General features: G+C 42.1%; 1 protein-coding gene across 5 annotated transcripts in view; it reads left to right on the plus strand.

Annotated features, from left to right (window-relative positions):
• Positions 1-572: 572 nt before the first annotated feature.
• The window catches only part of PLCB4 (phospholipase C beta 4), a 239,374-nt gene continuing 218,219 nt past the window's right edge, over positions 573-21,727 (plus strand). For 4 of the 5 annotated variants that reach the window (XR_006168825.1, XR_006168830.1, XR_006168831.1 and 1 more), the window contains exon 1: positions 577-662. The gene's annotated coding sequence lies outside the window, so the exon portion shown is untranslated. Of the gene's footprint in view, positions 663-21,727 lie in introns of all 5 variants that reach the window. The other variant, XM_042818950.1, reaches the window with a different exon arrangement.

Consider the following 21,727-nt stretch of genomic DNA (forward strand, 5'->3'; position numbering starts at 1 on the left):
CCAAGAATAGGAAAGAAAAAGAAGAGGAAGACAGCAAAAGAAAAGGAAAATGGATTTATTTCCTTCTCAAAGAAGGAATAGTGGAGTGTGAAACCATCAAGGACACGGTTTGCCAAGGCTCCATCATGATAGGAGGCAAGAGGGAGGTGAGAGTGGAGGTGGATGGGAACTGAGTGCAGATGAACAAGGCTGAGAAGCAGCACGGTGGAGGGACTTACAGGAGCATGTGGGTGAGACCCCAAGAGGAGGGCAGACAGTGGCAGTGAGCACAGTGAGAGAAGCTGGAAGGCTACGAGAAGGATTGTGAAGTAACCCCTGGCTCCTGGGAGGGGTTGGCAAGACAGGATTCTTACAGTCAGCCGAGCAGACATCCCCATAATTAGTTGTACTTCAGCAACAGGAGACATATTTGGTTACTGAGGAAGAAGAGCAACAGCGTGGAAGAGCTATTTGGAAGTCACCCAAGGGACAGCAGTGTCACAGAGGCCAGGCAGCAGGGGCAGAGCTGTGTACTTTGTACTTTTGTGCAGCTGTGAACTCCAGGCAAAACAAGACGGGTGGGTCTGAAGATTCAAGAGGGTTCTACAAATGGTCCTGACAATGCCAGAAGAAAACCAGTCCCACCACAGCAGCAGAAAATCCGTTACTATCAGCTAGGGAAGGTGAGTCAAGACTTGGCTTTGCCTTCAAAGTGAATGCTTTAATGACTAACTCCAGTGCCTGGTTCCAGGCTGAGTATTTGATCCTCAGCTCCAAGAGCCTTAAATTGCTTCTTTCACAGTTATGTTGCTTCCAGGCAAGGGCTGGAGGATGCCCAAAAGTAACTGAAATATTGGGGTGATGGTACTGTTACTGAGCAGTATGGGCAGTTCAGAGCAGGTGAGCAGGGTTAAGGACTGTACAACCAGGCCTTCTAAAATATAGGCATGCTCTCACATCCCCAGGAAGTCATTTCAGGGTAAGCAACAGTATCTCTGAAAGAAACGAATGGGAATTTAAAGGCACAGAGGCTATTACACCCTCAGACTTCAGGAGTGTTCTAAGCATGAGAGCTGCAAAAATCAAAGCCTTGCTGGAAGCATCTAAGCTGCCAAAGCCACCAAGATTCAGCTGCAAACCTCAGGTCAGCATTTCTTATTGACTGATTAGCTTTCAGTGTCTGCATGTGGCTTGTTTGGGTTTCCATTCAAACACTTTTCTAAGAAGTATGTCCCTCAAGATTTTAACTCTAAATCTGATCTTCACATCTGACATCAGATACAAAAGAACCAGATGGAGTGTTAATTTAAAACAGACAAATCCTCTCTCACATTTAGCACTAATCATTCATAGTCAACACCTGAATGCTAGACCACTTCTTTTCTGTGATCCTACTACTTCCTACAGAGTTGAAATTAGGACCTCCCTGCCCAGTTCTTCCCAGAAGCAGCGCATCCCTAAATATGCACAACAAGATTTACTTAGACATCATTAGGACTAGTTTTGCCTCAGACAGGATCCTGGCCTTGCTTTTCTCCAAGAGCTCAGTAAGAGAATGATACTGTGCTATACAAAAAAAAAAAAAAAGAATAACTACCCAGCAAAAGGGTCAGAGTGGGACATTAAAGCCATGTGCAAAAAGCAGCTGGTGATGATCACTGTATGGAAATCAGTTACGGCCTGATTGCACACCTGGGGAAAGTACCCAGTTAGCCCTGGGAGCACAGGTGAAGGCAATTCAACTGACCAGAAGGGGTGGAGCCTGGCTCCACAGACCTCATTTAGGGGCTGAGTGGCACAGGGAAGGCTCTCTTGCGGGAAGTTACTCGTTGGTGGAGCTTTCCTCTGTGTACCTGCGATCTTCTGGTATGGGTGAGTGATCTTTTTCCCTTCCTTTTTAGTACCTTTCTGTTCTGCTGGTTCTTCTGTCATTGTGCTTCTGTTGCAATGCCTTTCTTGTTGTGTTAATCTGTTTAATTCCTGCAATCACAAAGTTAAGGAAGCTGACTGGAGAAAAGCACTGTAGGTTTAAGAAGTTTCTAGAAAGAGAGGCTTTCCACTGATGCATACTAATAATACAGTCAGAAGGAGAAAAAGCTTGATCTGTGTTGCTTTTTACAATGTAATTGTGTAGTGGAAATGCTAAATCAGGACTTGAACACTTGGTAGGATTGAGCACTTGGTAGGAAGGTAGGGCCACTCCAAGGGAGCTCAGATGCAAGCAATACTTCTGAGTGACCAGTAGGGATGGAGTCAGGATCAGACTTCATGTAATGGTTAACAGTGGAGGCAAGGGACTCTCATTAGAGAATGTACCTGAGGTCTTCTGAAGGTAAGAAGCCTCTTTCCTTTATTTCTGTGTCTATGGCTGTTGGATTTGAGCAAATCCTCGCTTACTGCAGCCTGAGACCTTGCTACTCTGCTTTCATTGCTGTGCTTTCCATTTCATTACAGATTGTTTTCTGTTCTAAATGAGTGCCTTTTGAGGTGTGTTTCTTGAATTGCTTGGGATTAGTATCATGGGAATAGCATATATGTGCTATGAAAGAAGGATCTCAGAAATAAAAGAAAAGTCTGTGTTCAGCTCTCAAGCACTATAAAGACCAGACGTAACACACTGCTTATTGTATAACCGAGACAATTTTAAAGGCTTGGGTTTTTGTGGGATGGCAGGCTAAAAAGTGCTGTGGGGGAGCATATTGTGCCTCGTCTCAGAGAAGGTTAACCAGAACAGGTAGAAGGGCTTTATGTGGCACTAGAGGGGCCAAGTTCTAATTAGAGGCAAATTGAAGCCAACCTGGCAACTGTAAAGAGATCTGAAACTTACTGCTGTATCACTGGTGTAAGCCTAGCTACTGAGCAGAGAGCTTTCATTGCTGAGAACTGGAATGTAATTAGCATTTCCAAGCTGTGATGGGTAACAGGTGTGTTCAAATGAGTAGATTTAGCCTCTGTAACAAGGACTGAATCTCCTAAAAAGAAGTAAACTTATTTTGTTCTATTCTTAGGTGACGTTTCTAGTTTGGTTAGTGTGGCTACATTTGTCTGATCTCCTAAAGGCAGCAGAGAACTGCAAGCAGAGCCAGGGAATTGCTTTCTGTTGGCTGAGAGAAAAAAGGTGTGAAATACTCTGTCCAAATCTTGTATCTGGATTTTCAGGAAGGTTCTGGTATATTGTAATCTGAAAGTTGGGCTTTCCCAAGTAAATTGCTGGAAGCTGATGATCTCTCAAGTCTCTTGGAAAAGCATAGTGAGAGCTGACAGATGGAAACTGTAAGCAAGCAAGTTAGAGATGAAGTGCAATACTTTTTTTTTTTTTTTTTTTTACCTTCTGTATAAATGTACCAGAGGTCATTAATCATAAGTACTGAGAGTAGATGTAGATGAGGAGCTGCAGAGGACATGTGTAACTTGCATTGTGCAGTCCATGCAGGTGCAGCAGAGAGGGGGGCAATGGCTGCCATCTGTGATCTGATCCCACTGTCTCTCTTAGACTTGAGGTCCAAACATTTTATCACAATATTTTCTGCTCTTGAAGAGCTTCTTTCCTCCACAGCAGGGCACTTCACATAAAAGGCTGTGATTCCCCTGTGAAGGCTTTGCAATGTCCTCTTAATTGCCAATGTTTATAGCGTAATCGTGAGTGTGATCTTTCTTTGTGGTTGAGCAATATGGGATGTCTCTCAATGTGGCATTCTCCAAGGACATCAATCAGTAAAACTGTGGTAGCTCAGGCACTATTTCCAATAAATGGAGTGAATCAACCCAAGTGCCCTCAGAGCTTGCTGCCAACCAAGAGGAGCTGATGTACTCTGGCTGGAGGCAGAACTGTGAAGTCTGTGTCTGAGTGCAGCCTGGTGGAGGAGGTGGTGGCAGTGCTCAGTGCATGCCACAGTTTCAATGCAAGGTTACAACAGTCTCAGCAAAGAGCTCCTTTCTATCAACTCTTTTCTATGTAGATGAAAAGCCTCTACTGAGCCAAGTGGCCTCCTAGAAGAAAGAAAAAGCCTCTTTCCCTTTAATGAATAAACATTGTTCCATACTTCCACTTTCCTGCTCCAAAATGCTCACTCTAATCTTTAAGCATCACCTCTGCTGCTTTCAGTGCCTGTAGGGCTGTGGGATGCTGTCAATTAGTGACTGCACAAGAGAGATTGCTGAGACCTTCACACAGTAGCTTGATTCTGCAGTGCATAGAGCAGCAAATGCCCAAACAGCTGCTGGACCCTGTGGAGAGGGAAAAGCCCTTTCCCAGGGTATGAGAGTATTTTTCCCTGTGCTTTTCATGGTTGGATTGACAGCAGGGTGGGGTTATGGTCAGTGCGATTCTGCACATGGCAGCAGGCCTAAGTCTGGGATCATGTTTGTGTTGCATCTGTTCTGGGTAAATGCTGCTTAAGGAGCAGGCCCTTGGTTCATCCAGCCATATAGCCAGGTTGGTGAGGGGAGCATATATGGTGTCTTTGATGGAATGTGTTTCTTGGATGTGTTCACAGCTTTTTTGGGGAGGTGGATGGGCACTCTTGATTCTTTGTTGTATGAAATTTCTCTTACTGCACTGTGTAGGTGCTTTCAGTTTCTTGCTTAAAGAATGGTGATCACATTCTGATGGCACCTTGCTATCTTCATATTAGCAACAAAACAGTTACTTTGTTTTCCCTGAGGAAATTCAGCTTGAGGTATGTGCAGGTTCTTCCTTTGTGCTGGAGTTATTTTGTGAAAAGCGATGGTCTTCTGTTTCCGTAATTTAAAACCATATCAGTGTTAACAAATCCCCGTTCTGTCATTCCGGTGACAGATCAGGGAGTGATGATAACTTTCTTGTGTCAAAGTAACTAATGAGAATGAAATTATCTGGCTCTCTGTGGAAATGCTGCTATTCTCAGCTCCTGCTGGGATGCTGCTGTTTCCCACTGGCAGCTGAAGTGCAGACCCTGGCAGTGCTGCAGGTCCTGTGATGGAGGAGCCAGACAGCGTCTGTTGGCCCAGAGAGGGGTTGGGGTACAGGGATAGGAGTTAGTAAATGTTGCACATACTGGTAGAAATCTCAGGATTTAGCTGCACCTGCTTTGCTAGGATAATCTATTAATTGAGGAGGTAGTATCTTGCCTTGTGGAGTTAATAGAGCCAAGTTTTAATTTTCCTGTGTTCCACTCACTTGCAAGCTCTGGGATAATCAGTGATGTACAATTTGACTATGTGTAGCACTATCTTGCTGTGTTGGCACATGCATTCTCTACCTGCTTGTCTGCTTTGCATCCCTGTCCTAAACTTATGAAGTCCATTTGGTGTTTGCTCTAATGTATCTGCAGTGTCAGTGGGAAGTGTAGGTCCTAATTACTGCACTTTTACTCAATTTCTGAGTGCTTTGAAGCATCTCTAGAAGTAAAGAACTGTCTTTATACAATGATGCTTATAACTACTTGATCCAGAGAAGGATTTCTTTGCTGTGTCTAGAAGTATAGAGGATAATTTTTAGAGGCTGAAGTAGACCTGTAATCGAATTGCAGGTGGAGGGGGACTGCTCACTACTGCCTCCTCCTCTCCCACACCTCCTGTCTTGCCTTGGGGTTTCTGTGCCTCTGGCTCCTTTGGGGCTGGGGTGAAGCCTGCCTGCAGAAAGGTGGCAGTGCTGCCTCTACCACTGTTGCTCCATCTGCTCACACACTGCACAGACTTCTATACCAACCAGTTGTTAATAATGAATTTTAGACAATTTTTAATTTAGAGTGTGTAGTGGAAATGCTAAGTTGCCGCTTGAACCAGTGATTGAGCACCTGGTGGGAAGGCAGGGCCAACCTAGGGGAGCAGAATGCATATGAGCGACCATGGGGCGCAGCCAGGATCCACCCCTTCCCAGACCTCAGGCAGAGGAGACAAGGGGATCTCCCTGGAGATCCCTCTGTACCTGAGGCCTTCTGAAGTTAAGCAGCTGCTTGCTCGTTTTTGTGTCCAGAACTGTTGCATTAGAGTGAATCCTCACTCATTGCAGTCTGGGATCTAGCTGCTCTGCTGTCATCGTTGTGCTTTCCGTTGCATTACAAAGTGAAAATCCAAAGTTGCTTTCTTTGTGTCTGAAAAGCTGTTTTATACTTTCATAAGAGACATCAGAAAAGCTCTATCAGTTACAGGGGTCTCTTCAAGGTAATTAATTACTGTGCTAGGCATTTATCTAATCTGAAAACTTGATATATCCACATGCTGCTGAAAGTCCTTTGGAGGTCTTAGAGCTCACCAGGGGATCCTCTGCTTTATATATATATATATATATGTGTGTGTGTGTGTGTGTGTGAACATGCACACTTTAATGTATGTTCTAGGAAGGAGCTGGGCTGCACACCCTATGCTCACAACTCAAAGTGGAGGGAATATTCCCTGTATGGGAAATATTACGGCTCAGTGTGCTGCCTGAAAATCACCTGAAACTCAGGTGGAGAGACTGCATTTCAGTAATTATTTCCATCCTGAGCCTGCAGTGGAGGAGGGCATCCAGGCCTGCACAAGTCTCAGCTTCCAGTAAATGCGACACTAACAAAGGCCAGCATAATCACTGTTTATGCTGGAGTCCTCACTGTGCAGAAAGTGGTTTGGAAGATATTTCTCCATATCCTCAGAAAGAGGAGTGATGCAAAGCTAGTGGCTAGCCCTGTGTGGAACTCAGAGGTGATGTTACTGCTTGCAAGAAGACAAAACAGAGCAGTGTAACAAACGTATTCCAGTCTCTCATCTTTTGCACTTCCAGATGGCTGTTACAAAACACAGACATGGTATATGCCTGAATCTGAAACAGATGACATAACTGTGCTGGTGGATCATCTAACCCTTTTGTGTCTGGGCTTTATGTCCTTTGGGTGCATTACTAATCCTTGCGGCTCTCCAAACTAGATTTTTCTTTAATGTCTCTTTTTGTTAAAAGATCCGAATGGCTAAATGGCATAAATTATTCTTACTGCAGCCTATTATAGAATATGATCACAGAACTGCCACCAGATTTGTCTCCCTCAGATATTGGAAAAATAATATTACGCTCATCACTCAGCCAAGAGAAGGAATGGGTCTAAGCCACACCAGCTTCCAGCAACTCAGCATCATGGATGCAGATGGTGCAAGTACTGTAGGATATGCACTTAGTTTTAGAATGGCCCTAAGAACTGTGGCTACATTTACAATGCTTTAAATCTGATGATTAAAAATCAGTGTAGCATATCTGCTGTGGGGAGGTGGCGGCCCAGAAATGTCCTGAAGGGCAGGAGTTGGGCATGTAAAGCACCCATTTGAGAGTCAAGCTGGGGCATCCATGAGACTTCTTTACACAAATAAATAACTTATTTGTAGCGATAAGAATTATAGTCAGTAATCTTACTGGTGCTTTCAGCAGTTACTGCATTCTTGCACTTCCTTTGTGAGACTGTTCCTAATTGGGGAACTGGAAGCTGTTTTCACAAGACTGCAGGATATGATGCTTCTAAAAAATCAATAAACATAATAACATGTACAGTAAAATCTAAGTTAGCAACTCTAAATTAGAGAAGGCTATTAAGTCACTAACCCTAGGAGCTACAGAGAACAGGTAGTTAATTAAAAGTGTGCTATATTTTTACAAAAGGGGGAAAAAGAGATGGAATATGTTTTCATACAGTGATTTTAGGATATGTTTCTGGCTAGTGTTCCCTACCTCAGCAGGAGTACAGGCAGCAGTCAACAGTGCCTGATGCTGCTTTCCCTGACAAAATTGCAAGCTGTCACTGGTTGCAGCAGGAGCAGGGCTAGTCTTTCTTACAGTGAATTACACCAATTTACTAGGCAGCATTCCATTTGAGCCACACTGTGGATCTGATTACAAATGGAGCCTATTCAGATACACTAACAGACAGGTATTTGCAATCACTGCTGCTGGATTCTGGCTAAATCTGTGCTCTGTCAACAAGAGACTTGTAAGGCAGGAAGTGAAGACAGCAACATCCCATTCAGACACAGGTCTGTTAAGAAACCCCTATTGCTACGAAGACATTTCTGTGTTTGCTTAAAAAGGGTATGTATTTAATAATGCTTTTTCTTGAATGATAAACACTAAGTCTAAATTTAGGTGATTGGAAGGTATTACTTCTGTTACTTCCAACTGTGTGGCTCCAAAACAACAGACTACATACAATCTCCTGAACATATTTCTCAGAAGCAATCAAAAAAACGACTGGGTGGAGATGGGGACCTAGGCAGGTCATATCCCTGATCTGGTGCATCGTGTGGGCCTAGAATACTTGCACTAGCCCAAGTGTGGGAGCAGCTGTGGCGTGTGTCCAGGGCAGGACTTTGCCTTTTTTGCCTTTCTTTCGTTTTGTTAAATGTAACCTGAACTTCATCCTTCACTGGATCATCATGGTTCCTTCACAGACACAAGTGATGGGGACTGAGGAGAGCTCTACAGAACAATAGTAAAGCACTCAGTACTACAGGAAGGCATGCACGCGATGAACTTTTCCAAAGTGTGTATTAATTTGAGATAGGGTTTGTGGTTTAAAAAGATTTTGTATTGTAATTCATAGTAACAAATTCCTAGCCAGTGTCATAGACCGAAACAGAATCAGTCTGTTTTTCCCATGTTCACTTCTAAAAGTGTGAGATACACCCTATGGCTCTCAAGAGTTTCTGGTGGCCAAGTAGGACTTTTCGGTAACAAGAGAAGCTACAGCTGGAAATGTGAAGCTCCCAGTTCAATGTGAAATAATGGCTGCTTTGAAATTGTTCTCTCAAATCAATGTTAATGAACTAGCAGCCGTGTGCACATACCCTGAGACAGTGACTGACATGAAAAACGTTATTTCTTTGTTATCCTGGGATCAGATGTTTTGGCATTGACTGTATTTTGAACCAGTTGTGAAAGTTGAACAATACCAGCTCTAGAAGCCATTTATAGCATATTAACATTTCAAAAGAAACTTTTTTCAAGTCTCCTGAATGGCATTAATATTAAATCCTGTGGGAAATCTCAAAATGTGAATTTGCTGTGAGTCCCCTATGACAGACCATCTCCCAGGAGAAAGAATGAGAGGGGGGGAATGTAGCTCAGCAAATTTGATAGTTTAAACATCCCCAGAGAAAAACATAACCAATGAAATTATTTTTGTGTATGTGCTGGATTTGGGTGAGGGGGATGTGTTTGTTTGCTTTGTTATGCAGATGACCACAGGCACTTGTGCCAAAGTAGAAGATTTTTTAACAGGTAGTAAAACTGTGCATCTAACTTGGGATCAGTGGCATAACAGAAACAGTTGGAAACTGACATTTAAAATAGATATCTCAGTCCTGTCTTGAACCGGGCAGTCAACACTGCAATTTTAGTGTGCATGGATGTAAGTTGTGAGGGGAAAAAAAAAGAGCATGGACTTATCTACACAGACTTGGAACTCCTGGGGCAAATGTTCCAAATTAAGAATGAAAACATTCCACAATTTACGTCAAAACTATAAAAATAAGCATTTTGCAGAGCTCATGCCCTGACTGAAGTCAGAATCCTCATCCAAAACATGCAGAAATGACTTTTAATTACTTCAGCTCATGACAAATGAAACTCTCATTGGTGTTCCATAGTTAAAATATCTGCCTTATCTTGATATTTTTTTTTCCCTGTAACCATTCCCAGATGTAAGAGGTACTAAATATCCAGAATAACAGTGTGATACCGATTGCAGAGGACATAGAAAAAGGGGAAAAGAAGAAAGCAAAAGAAAGCAAAAAGCCTTACCTGTAGCTTTTACAATATTAATATTGTATGATGAGCCTCCTACAAAGCCCTAGGTAAGCCTGTGGACCTGTTGCACTAAGCCTCGCCATAAAAGTATGTGCATGAAAAAAACAGGCAAGGAAAATGTTCATTTTCTGTAGAACTGAGAGCCTCTCTGTCCATCCTCAACCAACTGCACCAAGGCAATGGACAGAATAAACAAAAATGGTTTTCAGTTGTGCTGGTTCTCAAAACACCTCAGCTACAAGCAGAGCTGCTGTGCTTAAACAGAAGCATTTTCCCATATTCCATATGGACTTGTAAGGGTAGCTACCCCAGTTTAAGAGGTACTAGCAGTACGCTCCTATGAGCAAGAATGTATTGCCCTCTTGATGGACAGAGTTTTTAGTGTTTAGTGAGTGTATTCTGTGTCTCAGTGTCTATTCTGGAGTGTGGGTGAAGTTCTCTCCTTCTGCATACTCTAAAAATGACCACTAGAACAGATTCCCTGCAGGGACTGTGCTCTGAGCTACTGTATGAGGAGTACAGAGGCTGAGTATGCTCATTAAGGAAACCAGGTTGTTGGACAGCATCAAGAAAAGGAGGAGTTTGGGAAGCAAGAAGTTGAAGTTTGCTAGCAGGAATGCATGAGGTTTGAAGAATTAAACTTTGAGAATATAACTGACGCTTTCTGGCACCGTAAAATACTGAAGGGTCTTTGACCTGGTGACTATGCTATCAACTGAGACTGGTGTCAAAAACTGGAAGTAATTATTAGATGTGAAATGTTAAAGCTTTTGCAAAGGTACCAGTTTACAGTAGAAAGTATCATTATGACTTCCCCAGCAATACTATGTCAGCTTGAAAGGTGGTAGCCACAAAGCTTCATTCTTCATCAAATTTGTTCTAACAGTGAAATCACAACCTTCTGCCTAAGAGATACATGCCCACCTCCTTGACATGCTACAAAAGCTGGATGAATATCTGACTGAGCTAGCAGCAACAGCATCAGACAGCATAAAGAAAAAACGGGAGGTCCCCATCAAAGCACAGCCCAGCATGGGAAGGCAATGAAGCATCCAACACATTTACAGGCAGCTTCTCAGGCCACCTAATGCATGACACACAGGAGAATGATACAATCCTAATACCTCACCAGGTGGGACATGGTGGGGAGGCTGACCCTTATTGATGTAAAACCCTCCTAATGAATGTAAGAAGGTATCTCCAAAGCCAGTGTCTGGTTGCTAATGGAAGGAGCTGACAGGCATGTCTGTAGAGACCATTTTTTATCCATGGCATCATTAAAGCTCCTGGATACCAGCAGCCTGGTGTCTGCAGAGGTTGTGTGTTTTCAGCTGCTTGTGAACAAGTTAAGAGGGTGAATGAATTCGTATTTTATTTTTAAATGAAATTTTCCTCTGAAATATGGATTTGCTACACCAGGTTGCAATGTTACTTCCCACACTCAGTCCTTGCAACCTGATCTCCTGTACAAGCATTGATAGCGTCACTGGTTTGCAAGTAGAAGAAAGAAAATAACTATGTCAATCTGTAGAGTACTTAAAGCTTGTCTAAAGTGCCAGCGAGAGTGCCTCCTGCCAGCAGTGCTCAGGTGTTGCTCCTTAGGTTGGAAAACTTCCCTTTTGCTATGAAAGCCCCTTCACAAGAAGTGTCAGGTGCAGGAGGAGGGCATTCCCTTGACAGAAGAGCGATACTGACTGAGCCTACCTTGACTGTCAGAGTGCAGTACCAACTTGTGATACATTGCTTAAGACAAGGCACTTCAGCTGGAAGAATAATTTGCAATAATAAGGGATGAAATCTACTTTCTGGGGATAGCTCTTGTCAAGAAAAATGTAACAAAGCCATGATGAATTTCTGGAGAATTTGACAGGCGTTTCCTGTGGGTAGGGCTCCACAATACCTGACTAGCAAGTGATTTGTGTTTCCTTACAAACTGTAACTGTTGAACAAATGCTTTCACCAGAAACTGGGAGCGCAGTTGGAGCTCTTCCCTCAGTACTTCTGTTGCTTTTTTCCAAAGCTGCAAGGGAATGGTAAATAAAAGAAAACTGCATATGTGTATCTGTGGAAATTGCTAACATAAATGAGCAGGATCAGTATAAAAACATTAAAGTTAAAAAAAGATGTTGTTGCCACAAAATCCTATGTGCAGCTTGCGTAGGTTGAGGGGAGAGGCATGTTTAGAGTTAGTAAGTTCCAGGTATATCCATTTCTGGCATGTTGTTGGATTACTGAGAGAGATCTTCAGCATTCATGTGCAGGGCAAAAAGTTATTCAGGAGAAGAAAGTGTTTTTCCAGATGGATCATAACTAGCTATGGCCAAAAGCCATAGAATCATAGAATTGGTCAGGTTGGAAAAGACCTTAAAGATCATCAAGTCCAGCCACAACCTGACCAAATTACCCTAATAATCCTCTGCTAAATCATGTCCCTGAACACCACATCCAGGTGGCTTTTAAACACATTCAGGGATGGGGACTCAACCAGCTCCCTAGGGAGCCTATTCCAGTGCTTACCAACCCTTTCTGTAAAGAAGTTTTTCCTGATAAACAACCTAAACTTACTGTGATGCAACTTAAGGCCATTTCCCCTTGTCCTGTCAACAGCGAGAAGAGATCAACCCTGCTCTTGCTGTAAGCACCTTTCAGATATTGGAAGAGCGCGATAAGGTCTCCCCTCAGCCTCCTTTTCCCCAGACTAAACAGCCTCAGTTCCTTCAGTTGCTCCTTGTAGGGTATATTCTACAAGCCTTTCTCGAGTCTTGTTGCCCTTCCTTGGACCTGCTCCAGCACCTCAATGTCCTGTCTGTATTGAGGTGCCCAAAACTGAACACAGTACTTGAGGTGAGGCCTCACCAGTGCCGAGTGCAGGGGTGGGATTACTTCCCTAGTCCTGCTTACTACAGCATTCCTGATACAAGCCAGGATGCTGCTGGCCTTCTTGGCCACATGGGCACACTGCTGGGTTGTATTCAGCTGACTGTCCATCAGTACACCAAGGTGCCCCTTTCCATCAGGCATCTTTTCAGCCTCTCCTCCCCAAGCCTGTAGGGTTGTCTGAGGCTGTTGTGACCAAAATGCAGCACCCAACGCTTGGCCCTATTGAAACTCAGTTAACCTTGGCCTGTTGCTTAGTCTATCCAGGTCCCTCTGTAGTGTCTTTCTCCCCTCAGGCGGATCAACACTCCCTCCCAACTTGAGAAAGAACTCTATGTGTCTTCTCACTGGCATTTAGTCCTCTTCCTCAGTGAAAGCTGGCATATTGCAAGACAGATGATTTTCCTGGATTTTTTTTTGCAGTACTTCACACTTCCCAGGAGTTGCTTCTATATGACTGTAATAGAGCTGTCAAAATAACAGCTTGCAGTAGGAGTTGTGATCACACCTCTCCATACATGCTGGCCCCACCTCCTGCAGCACCTGCTTGTAATGGAAGGCTTATGGATGGGTCCAAATCAAGGTGACACTGCCTGTAAGCACAGGATGCGTCTCAGTGTTCACTTGGCTGACCTTCCCAGCAGAGCTGTGCCTCAAATTCCTGCACACTTCTTTCTCCTGAAGTTTTAAGAATGTGGTCTCAACTGCAGTCTTGCTCTCCAGTGCTATCAGTGCCTGTCTCAGCCTACCTACTGTGCACCAGTCCCTGTACCTTCCTACAGTTTTGGTGATTTTTCTCTCTTGCTCTATGACTTCCAAAAGGTTTTTTGAAACCAACAGTTTTGCTCTTTTGCATCCTGCCTTCTCAGGCTAGTATTTTTGCACTTACTGAACTGCCTGTGTCATGCATGAAACACATAGGACACTGCCCCAGCAGCAGCTGGCTGATAACACTGGGCTTTAAAAAGCAAGGGCTTCTGTAGCTTATTAGGACAAGGAGGGCAGAGTTGGGATGAAGACTGGTTCAGGTTCACTTTAAAATCACTTGAGTAGGCTACTGAGTGCACCTTCAGAAAGTACTCCCATAGGCCTACCTGGCAAAGGAGAAGGTAATACCTCTGTGTGAGTGCAGTGCTTGTTCTGCCGTGTCTTTACCCCAATGATTATTGGAATTTGTCACACCCAAGTCACCTGCCAGTAAAACTGTGTGAAGTTGAATGGGTGGAAACAACAGGGCAAAATATTTATGAAGGGGCTGCAATCACCATCAATGTCCATTAGTGTTTGCTTGGAGACACCAGTCTTTTCCTCTTCATTAAATATCTTAAGTAACCCAAACATTCCTGTTTGTAAGGCCAGCATCTTACACATGAGAGCAGCACCTCTTGAAGACTAAAGCTGTAGGCTGTGAAAGTCCAATATATCGGCTCAATCAGATGTTTAAGTATCTCTGCAGGAATGATTGCTGTCATTTAATTTGCTGATTAGTGTTGTCATATCTATTTGTAGAATACAGTATAATTTATGGTGAGATCCCCGGAGGATCTTCAGCAAATGCTACAAGTAATTGAATCTGCTGATTTCTGAAGGTCAGATGAAAACTGAACATTATTATGACACGGATTATGTGGTGATGTCACCAGATAGCTTTACATTTCAAATTTGCATCTATTGATTGTTGCTGTAGACTAACCCTGAAAAAGACGAGTGAATAAAAACATGAAGGAGCCTAACTCCTATTTAGCAAAAACCTGAGGTAAATTTTCAGCCTTTTCAGAAAAAAACTATACATTTCTTGAAGAGATGAAAAGTGAAGGAGACTTGTACCACTGAGCCAAAGGGGGAGGAGAAGCCTCAGAGAGGTAATTTAGGGAAACATCAGGAAATGGTTTGGGTTATCTTACTGAAGCAGTGGCTCACTGAGGAGTTATGAGGCTGAATGCTGCAACTCCCACACATAGCTATGATGCCCCAAGCTGGTAGTGCTGCATTCTGCTTCTGTTCCAGCAACCAAGCAGATTTCCCTTAGCAGTAAGACTAATTTTGTCTGAGTTGTAAAAATGAGGTCCTCCAATTTGGTTTGAACAGACTTCAGAGTTTTTCTGTAAAAGCTGAATGGGAAACAGAGTGAAGTTCACCTGGCGAGGTGCAGGGGTGGCTGACTTCTTAGGGCACTAGGTTACAGCATCTTGCTAAAGAAATGGCTTGCCAAAGGAACAAGGCTCTAGGCATGATGTTGAATTGTCTGCACCAAAAAAAGCTCAGTGATAAGGAGTGGATATTTCTTCTGAAGAAGGAGAAAAAAAAAAAAGCCAAACTTCTCCATTCTCCTAGGAACCCTTTCAGCTTTCTGGTTTAGCATAGTTTCATCTCCTTCCCCAAAGGAACTTCTTGTAACAAAGTCAAATAGAGATTTGTTTAAAGAGGGGGGGAAAAAAAAACTGAAAAAAAAACCTTGGCATGCTATGTATAGGCAATACACAAGGAACGGGTTGAAGCAGTTTGGAGAGAATATCACTAGAAGGCTGCTGCAAGCCACTGTACCCTGTATGGTGTATAACAGCAATTCATAGGGCATGCGTTGCTGACTTCTTGGTACAACTCCAATCCACTGATGCTTTGCAGAGGAGAAGTTGGGCTGGGTTGATAAATTCTGCAACCAAAGTGCTTATTAAAAAGGATAAATGTGAATCCACTTGCAAAAGCCCCTCTCCAGAATGAATCAATTAGGTTATTCTGTGCTTTTTCACTGCAGGAGTACTTGTGTGCTGCAACTTTCCTCTTCAGCTGCTCTGTAAATCATCAACCTGGAGCACTACAAGCTACACAACAACTCCATGACCTGCTAGAACAATAAACTAGGGCTTTAAGGCCATTCAGGCCCCAAAGACTTGAGCATACACATTTCTTTGTGTAGCCTAGTGACAGCAGCATGGATGTGCCCAGCACTGAGTGCGTGTTGGTCTGCTGTGATGGAGCAGGGCCTAGATACACACAGACACTTCAAACAGAAGCAGCTGTTAGCGAGGCTTCCTCTCCTCGGGAGGACACTTTACTTGCAGGTACCATGTGGGAGCTACTGCCTATAAATCCCACAGGCTTTGTGGTTTCACCAGCAACTAGGAAGGGAGCCTAAACCTGTCTGGTTGGTTAGAATTCAGCTGAGTGACAAGGCTGTGGAAAAGCCACCTGAAAATAAACAGGCAAATAATAAAATGCATGAGTGGCCTCCCAGAGTGAAGTTGGAAGAGCCTGTGTCTCCAGTTGCATGCAATGCCCCTTTCTCGCTTTCCTGTACTGAGCATGGGTATTTGTGGGGGGAAAAAAAGAACAAAAAATAGGGCATTAGCAGAGAGAGGAATAACGTGACTATGTGCTGTTTCCCTGTCTGCATTTGGCATGCGACTGGCAGTCCATCTCTGACTCCGGGATGTGAGGTGCAGCCCTCCATGCTGCTGCTCCTCCTGGAGAGAACGTTTCTCTGTACTTCATTTATTTTGTAAATGTCATAAACTCTGAGCTGCTCTATGGCTCAGGGCTGGGATGCATGAACATCCTGGGAGCCTGTTGTGTCTCACAGCATTTCTGTGACTAGCAGAACAGGGAACCCATGGTACAAACAGCACAAATGGGTTTTCTTTCCCAAGCATCATTCCCTTTAGGGCAGTGGTGGGTTCAATCTGACAAGAGGAAGCTGTCTGCCACAACAGTCCTCATGTACCAAGTGTGGATCTGTTACATTATTTTAGTGCTCTCTGGGGAGAAAGTGAGGGCATGTGAAAACTGATAAATAACTGCTCCCAGTTCTGGGTCTCTTATATAAGATGCTGATTATAGAAACTGAGGTGCACAGGAGTGGGACAGAATGCAAAGATCAGACTTTTTAAAGGAAAGTAGGTCTGGGTTTTTAGGGGGGAAATGGAAATTACCAGCCTTCATTGAGGCTCAATAAATTCAAATAAAAGGGTGTTCTGTTGTACTAGCAAGTCCATCTTGGCCACAAAATGAAGTCCAAGAGGCCTTTGCTGGGAGAGTACCACTTGAAGAAGAATTTTATGTAGAATTTCTCTTTAGTGATGAGATGATGTAAAGCAAAGCCAGCTGAGAACAGGACTGAGAATAAATGACTTAATAGTACAAAAGCTAAACAAATATTGTTCCAAAGTGTCCTACTATTCATATTCCTTCCCAAGCTTGAATCATCACAACTGCATAGAAAGCAATTTTGTTGTCAACCTGGCATTAATATTGGTTAGTGAAAATTTTTTGCTTTGTTTTCCTTTCCTTCCTTTTAACTCCAAAATTAAAACTCAGGACAATTCATAATCCTAAGCAGAGAAAGAAAACATCTTATAGGCTAGGCTTAGGCAACCAGAAAAGAGCTGGGTTTGGAAAGTGTTAAGGTAGGCTACTATTTTAATTCTATGCACAATTGCACACAGAAAAATAGGGAAGGGTTTTGTAATGTAACACAGTCTTGGTGCAGAGAACAGAACATTAGTTATTTGCCATCTCCTTCTCTTACAAACACAGACTGTAAGTTGCCAGTTCCCTGCAACTGTTTTATTATAACCAAGTTATGAAAGCTGTGGGAATGGAAGTGAGCTTTCTATTTCATAATGCTAGTACCCAAGCCCCCCATACCCTCAGCATAATTGTATTTATGTAATTGTATGTGTGCATTTACAGACTGTGGTGAATGTCTGAAGGATGCTCTTTAGTATGTCCTATTAATGAACTGATCAGTCTCATGCACTAAAAAGCAGACATGTAACAGTAACCCAATTGAGTTGCATTTCCTCAGTTGGTTAACCTTACTGGATTTCTGACCACTACATTGGAAGCAGCATCATAACTTCCTTTGTAAGTATATTTTTGATGCATAAGTGATAGAAAGTGTCTTTCAGAAAAATTATTGTCTTAATGTAAGATGTCAGGTTTGAAGGAGAGGGCTAGATATGGGAAAACAATAAGTAGGTGGCCAGGTGCTGGCGAATAGGTATGTTTGCACACCAAAGGTATTTGTTTCTGGGTATTTTTCTATCACTCATTTCTATAACATACCTAAATTTGGAGTGTACTTCCCATGTAAATTCAGACATGAATACAATTCCTGACCTGAGAATCCACTTGTGTGATTTTGGTGAATCCTTCCTTTGAGCCAAGTTCTCTCTCATCTTAATTAGCAACAGTTTAAGCTGCAGTTCTTGTGCATAAGGCTTGCTCAATGAACAGTTTCTACTCCAGTGGGACTCTTTACATGCCTATTTTAGTGCTAGCATTTGTCAGCGGGTCAGCACCCACTGGGATGCTGAAAAAGATCTATTCAGTCTAGACGCACATTATTTTAGATCACCCCAAGGACCGCTGTGAAGTGCTTTGCCAGCTAGTAAGCCTATGGCCCCCGTGCTCCTGGAGAAGGTCTGCTGGATTGCCTCATCTGTGCCCCAAACCACAGGTATTTCGCGGGTGTTAATGGGAGTTTGTGCTCCTCGTGGCACTGCATAGAGAATGAGAAAGATGAATATGTGTCTGTATTGCAGTGTTTTCATGAGGCAGGATTGATAAATGAGAAGCAAAAGCACATTAGGGGAAGGAGTAAAGCTCCACTAACATAGTTTTTGTAGACTACAGATTGTGAGTGCTCTGTTCTGCGATTTTCCATGTGATCTTCCAAATGGTGCATTTTCAGGACAACAACATCAACAGTGCATAGCTGGAGATCTAATCCCAAAGCTCCATATGGCTATACAGGAATAGGGCAGTCTTTACATGTCCATATGCCACAAATAAAGCAGAATATGGCCCCAAACAACCGTAGCCTCTTGCAAATGGGGCAGTCACATCTTGTAGTAGTGATGAACTGACATCTTGCCAAGTGACCTACAATTTCTCCTTTCTCTCTTGTAAGACTGCAAAAGGAGGAGCAAAAGAAGCAAATGCTCCTTCCTTCATATGATAGTTCTGTGGAGAAGAGAACAAAGGGCATAGAAGTGGTGTGTCTATGGGAGTTTGTATAGGTTTCTGTGTTTAGCAATGTGGTGTTCTTGGGTGGTTTTTTTTGTTTTTGTTTTTTTTTTTTTTTACAAGTCATGAAAGGAGAGTATTGTCCTGTAATGAAATATTTTTGCAAACAAGTAATCCTTGGGTATAAAGAAACCTTTGTGTACTGGCAGTTCAACCACGAAGATGGCAGGAATAGGTGCCCTATCTAGATTTTTTGAAAAAGGATTATATTTATTGGATAAGGTGAGGTTTTGTTAGCTAGGCCACCTTATTCCTGCAGGGAATCCTAAGGAAGAATTTATGTTAAATGTGATTTGATGATAATGATACTTTTTTAATAGAGCACAGAATGCTGTTCTACCTAAATCTGAGTACATTTCTTCAGCTCAGAAACGCTAGTAGAAGCAGAAGGTATTTTCTACTCTATTGCAGGTTTTATTTCTTACTTTTTTTCCTACTGTATTTTAATATTGATTTACAGACTTTACTTACACAGCTATCCAGTTCCTCTCACCAGTATCTCTAGACATACAACTAACCAAAACAAGCTTGCTATGTTCTTCAGCTCCATACAGTACAACCAGGACAATGAGAACTGAGATGTCATAAAGACTTATGACTTGATTTTCAGAGTAGGTGACGGTAGCTAGCGCAAGGTATTGATTCCATAAGAAGCTCCAGATCCTCAGTGCACATTTTAAAAAGTGCCACAGATTCTCCAAAGTAGCCTTTTTCTCAATATCTACTTCAGAAAGAAAAACTGAACAAAAAATAGATGAAGCTTTCCATCAGAAACAGAGATTTTTTTTCTTTGTCGAAACAAAAATATGAATAGCTAATCTAGGACATCAACAGGATCTAACTCTTGTGCAAAGTCTTACCCGATGGTTTAGTACACCCTTCAGAAAGTGTGTCATAACCTCAGTACCACAGAGATACCACTTCACTGAAAGTGTCACACAAAGCTTTGCTAGATTTAAATAATTTGATGTTTTGGTTTTTGTTGCTTTTTAAAATAAATCACCTCAGTATATAATGTCTACAGAAACTCAAAAAAAACAAACAATCCTGTAATATGCTTCAAATTTGCAGGTGGTTTGGGCTATATCTCTTTCAAATGTATGATTAAACAAAGCCCTGCCATTTTAACTACTCCAAATAGAAATGTGTCCAGTTAGTGATACTTTTTTTTGCTCTGGTTTGCAATACTTCTTGAGATGAGCCTTAGGTTACAAAGGGTGGTGAGCTGCTCTGCTCCCATCGCTGGGATGCAAATTCTGAAGTCTAATTATGCCATTTTCATGTTTCCTAGCTGTTCAATGCTTTGCTTCTGATAAATTTAGCAAAATTTCCATCTGAGACTATGGAGACTTCAGCTTAGAGCTTGAATAAAGTGTAGCTTCTTATTTTCTACTCTCTGTCTCTGAATGACAGTTAATCATACTATGCCCGCACATTTTCTCCTATGGGTTTTTATGGGAGTTTTCACTTAAAGTAGGTTCATTTCCAACAAATAATTTCAAACAAGTGACTTTAATCAATATAATTATTTCATTTTTCAGTGAAACCATTTTCTTCGTTATTTTAAAGAAGGCTTTAGTTTTGCAGTGGTCAAACTGAGTATGTTTCCTGGGAAAGATCTGCATTTGCTACAGTCAGAAAGGCAAAGACAAAGGTAAATGCAAAGGGATTTTGTCTATCAAATGTGGGGTCAATTTCAGGAATGACTTGTAGTCAGGCTTAAAATACAATTTCTTGTTAACCATTCTTTGAGTTATTTGAAGAAAGATTTCATTCTGAAATCCCGTTTTGAAATTCCATTTTGAAACCAGCTGTACTGAAAGTCAACCACAGTTATATACTGACTGCATCCTCAAAAGTTAAAACCCCAGTTTCTATTAATGTATTTTTTTTTTTATAAAATAGCAATAGCATGCTTCCGTTGTCAGAGAAGGCATTAATATTGGTTAGTGAAAATTTTTTGGTGCAGAGCACAGTAACTACTACTGACTACTGAACTAGCAGGACAGCACAAGAAAGTGTGCTAAGGAAAGTGCTGTTCCTCTTTGATGAGAGTTCAGCACTGGCAAGAGCAAATACGCATTAAACTTCATTTTAATCTGCTGGTAATGAAAATCTTGTAACATAACTCTGCCTTGAGGACTAAACAAGTCCTCAAACAACTGCATGTTTAGTATGCTCAGATGAGATCTGAGCTTTTAGGTGAGGACTTATAAGAAAGCAGATAATTTGAATAGCATGTTTTCTGCTGGTTGACAGAAATATTTTTACATAACACAGCTATATGGACTGAAGCTCTTTTTCCCCACTAACTTGCAAGCATATGCTCTAACTTCTTACTGGGATCAGCACTACCTGGAGAATATTTCTGTTTGTTTCTTCTCTGACATGGAAAACAATCTCTGAATTAGCACTCCTGCATCTAGGTCCTAAAAAAGTGGGGGAAGGAAGAAAGAAAAGAAATATCATCCCTAAAATGTGCTTTATAAAAGTATGCATAGATCAAACATGCTTCATGTTTGTACCACAGACTGATGGCCTTTCTATCAGCTCTCATTGGCCATCACAGGGTGATCAATCTGAAATTAATCTATAAGGGGTAGAGACATTTTATTTTCACTGTTTTTATTCTGCTTATTTTCTTCTGCTTGCCCAAACAGTTGTCTTTAGAGCTGTTAGTGCAATGCCGATTTACATGAGCAGGTCCTTTGGGCCTTCTGTCCTTTGTTTGGATAAAGGCATGTTAGCATGAGATACACTGGGTTTTATCAGATAATGATACTTTATAGTTCTTCCTCTCTTGTCCCTTCTCCAAAGCTCCTCGACTCTATTAGCAATCTAGTCAGAAACTCATGTGTCTCCCCTTGTTCTGCAATTTCACACACTCCTGCTACTGTCTGCTATGTTTCTGTTTCATTAAGCTTCTCTCTTCATCTTTATGTCTTTTGTAGAGTAACTCCTGTCATTATGCTGGTAAGAAAATCTTTTTATCTATTTAGTATTATGATAACCACTGCAAGTGTGGGGCTTGATATTTATGGGGAAAGGAATAAAGAATGAAATGATTGGAAAAAATTTATGTTCCCAACGAAGCTG

This window comes from Centrocercus urophasianus, unplaced genomic scaffold, assembly GCF_019232065.1.
Source record: "Centrocercus urophasianus isolate 14NV4802_14NV808 unplaced genomic scaffold, USGS_Curo_1.0 seq_10, whole genome shotgun sequence".
Lineage (NCBI taxonomy): Eukaryota > Metazoa > Chordata > Aves > Galliformes > Phasianidae > Centrocercus > Centrocercus urophasianus.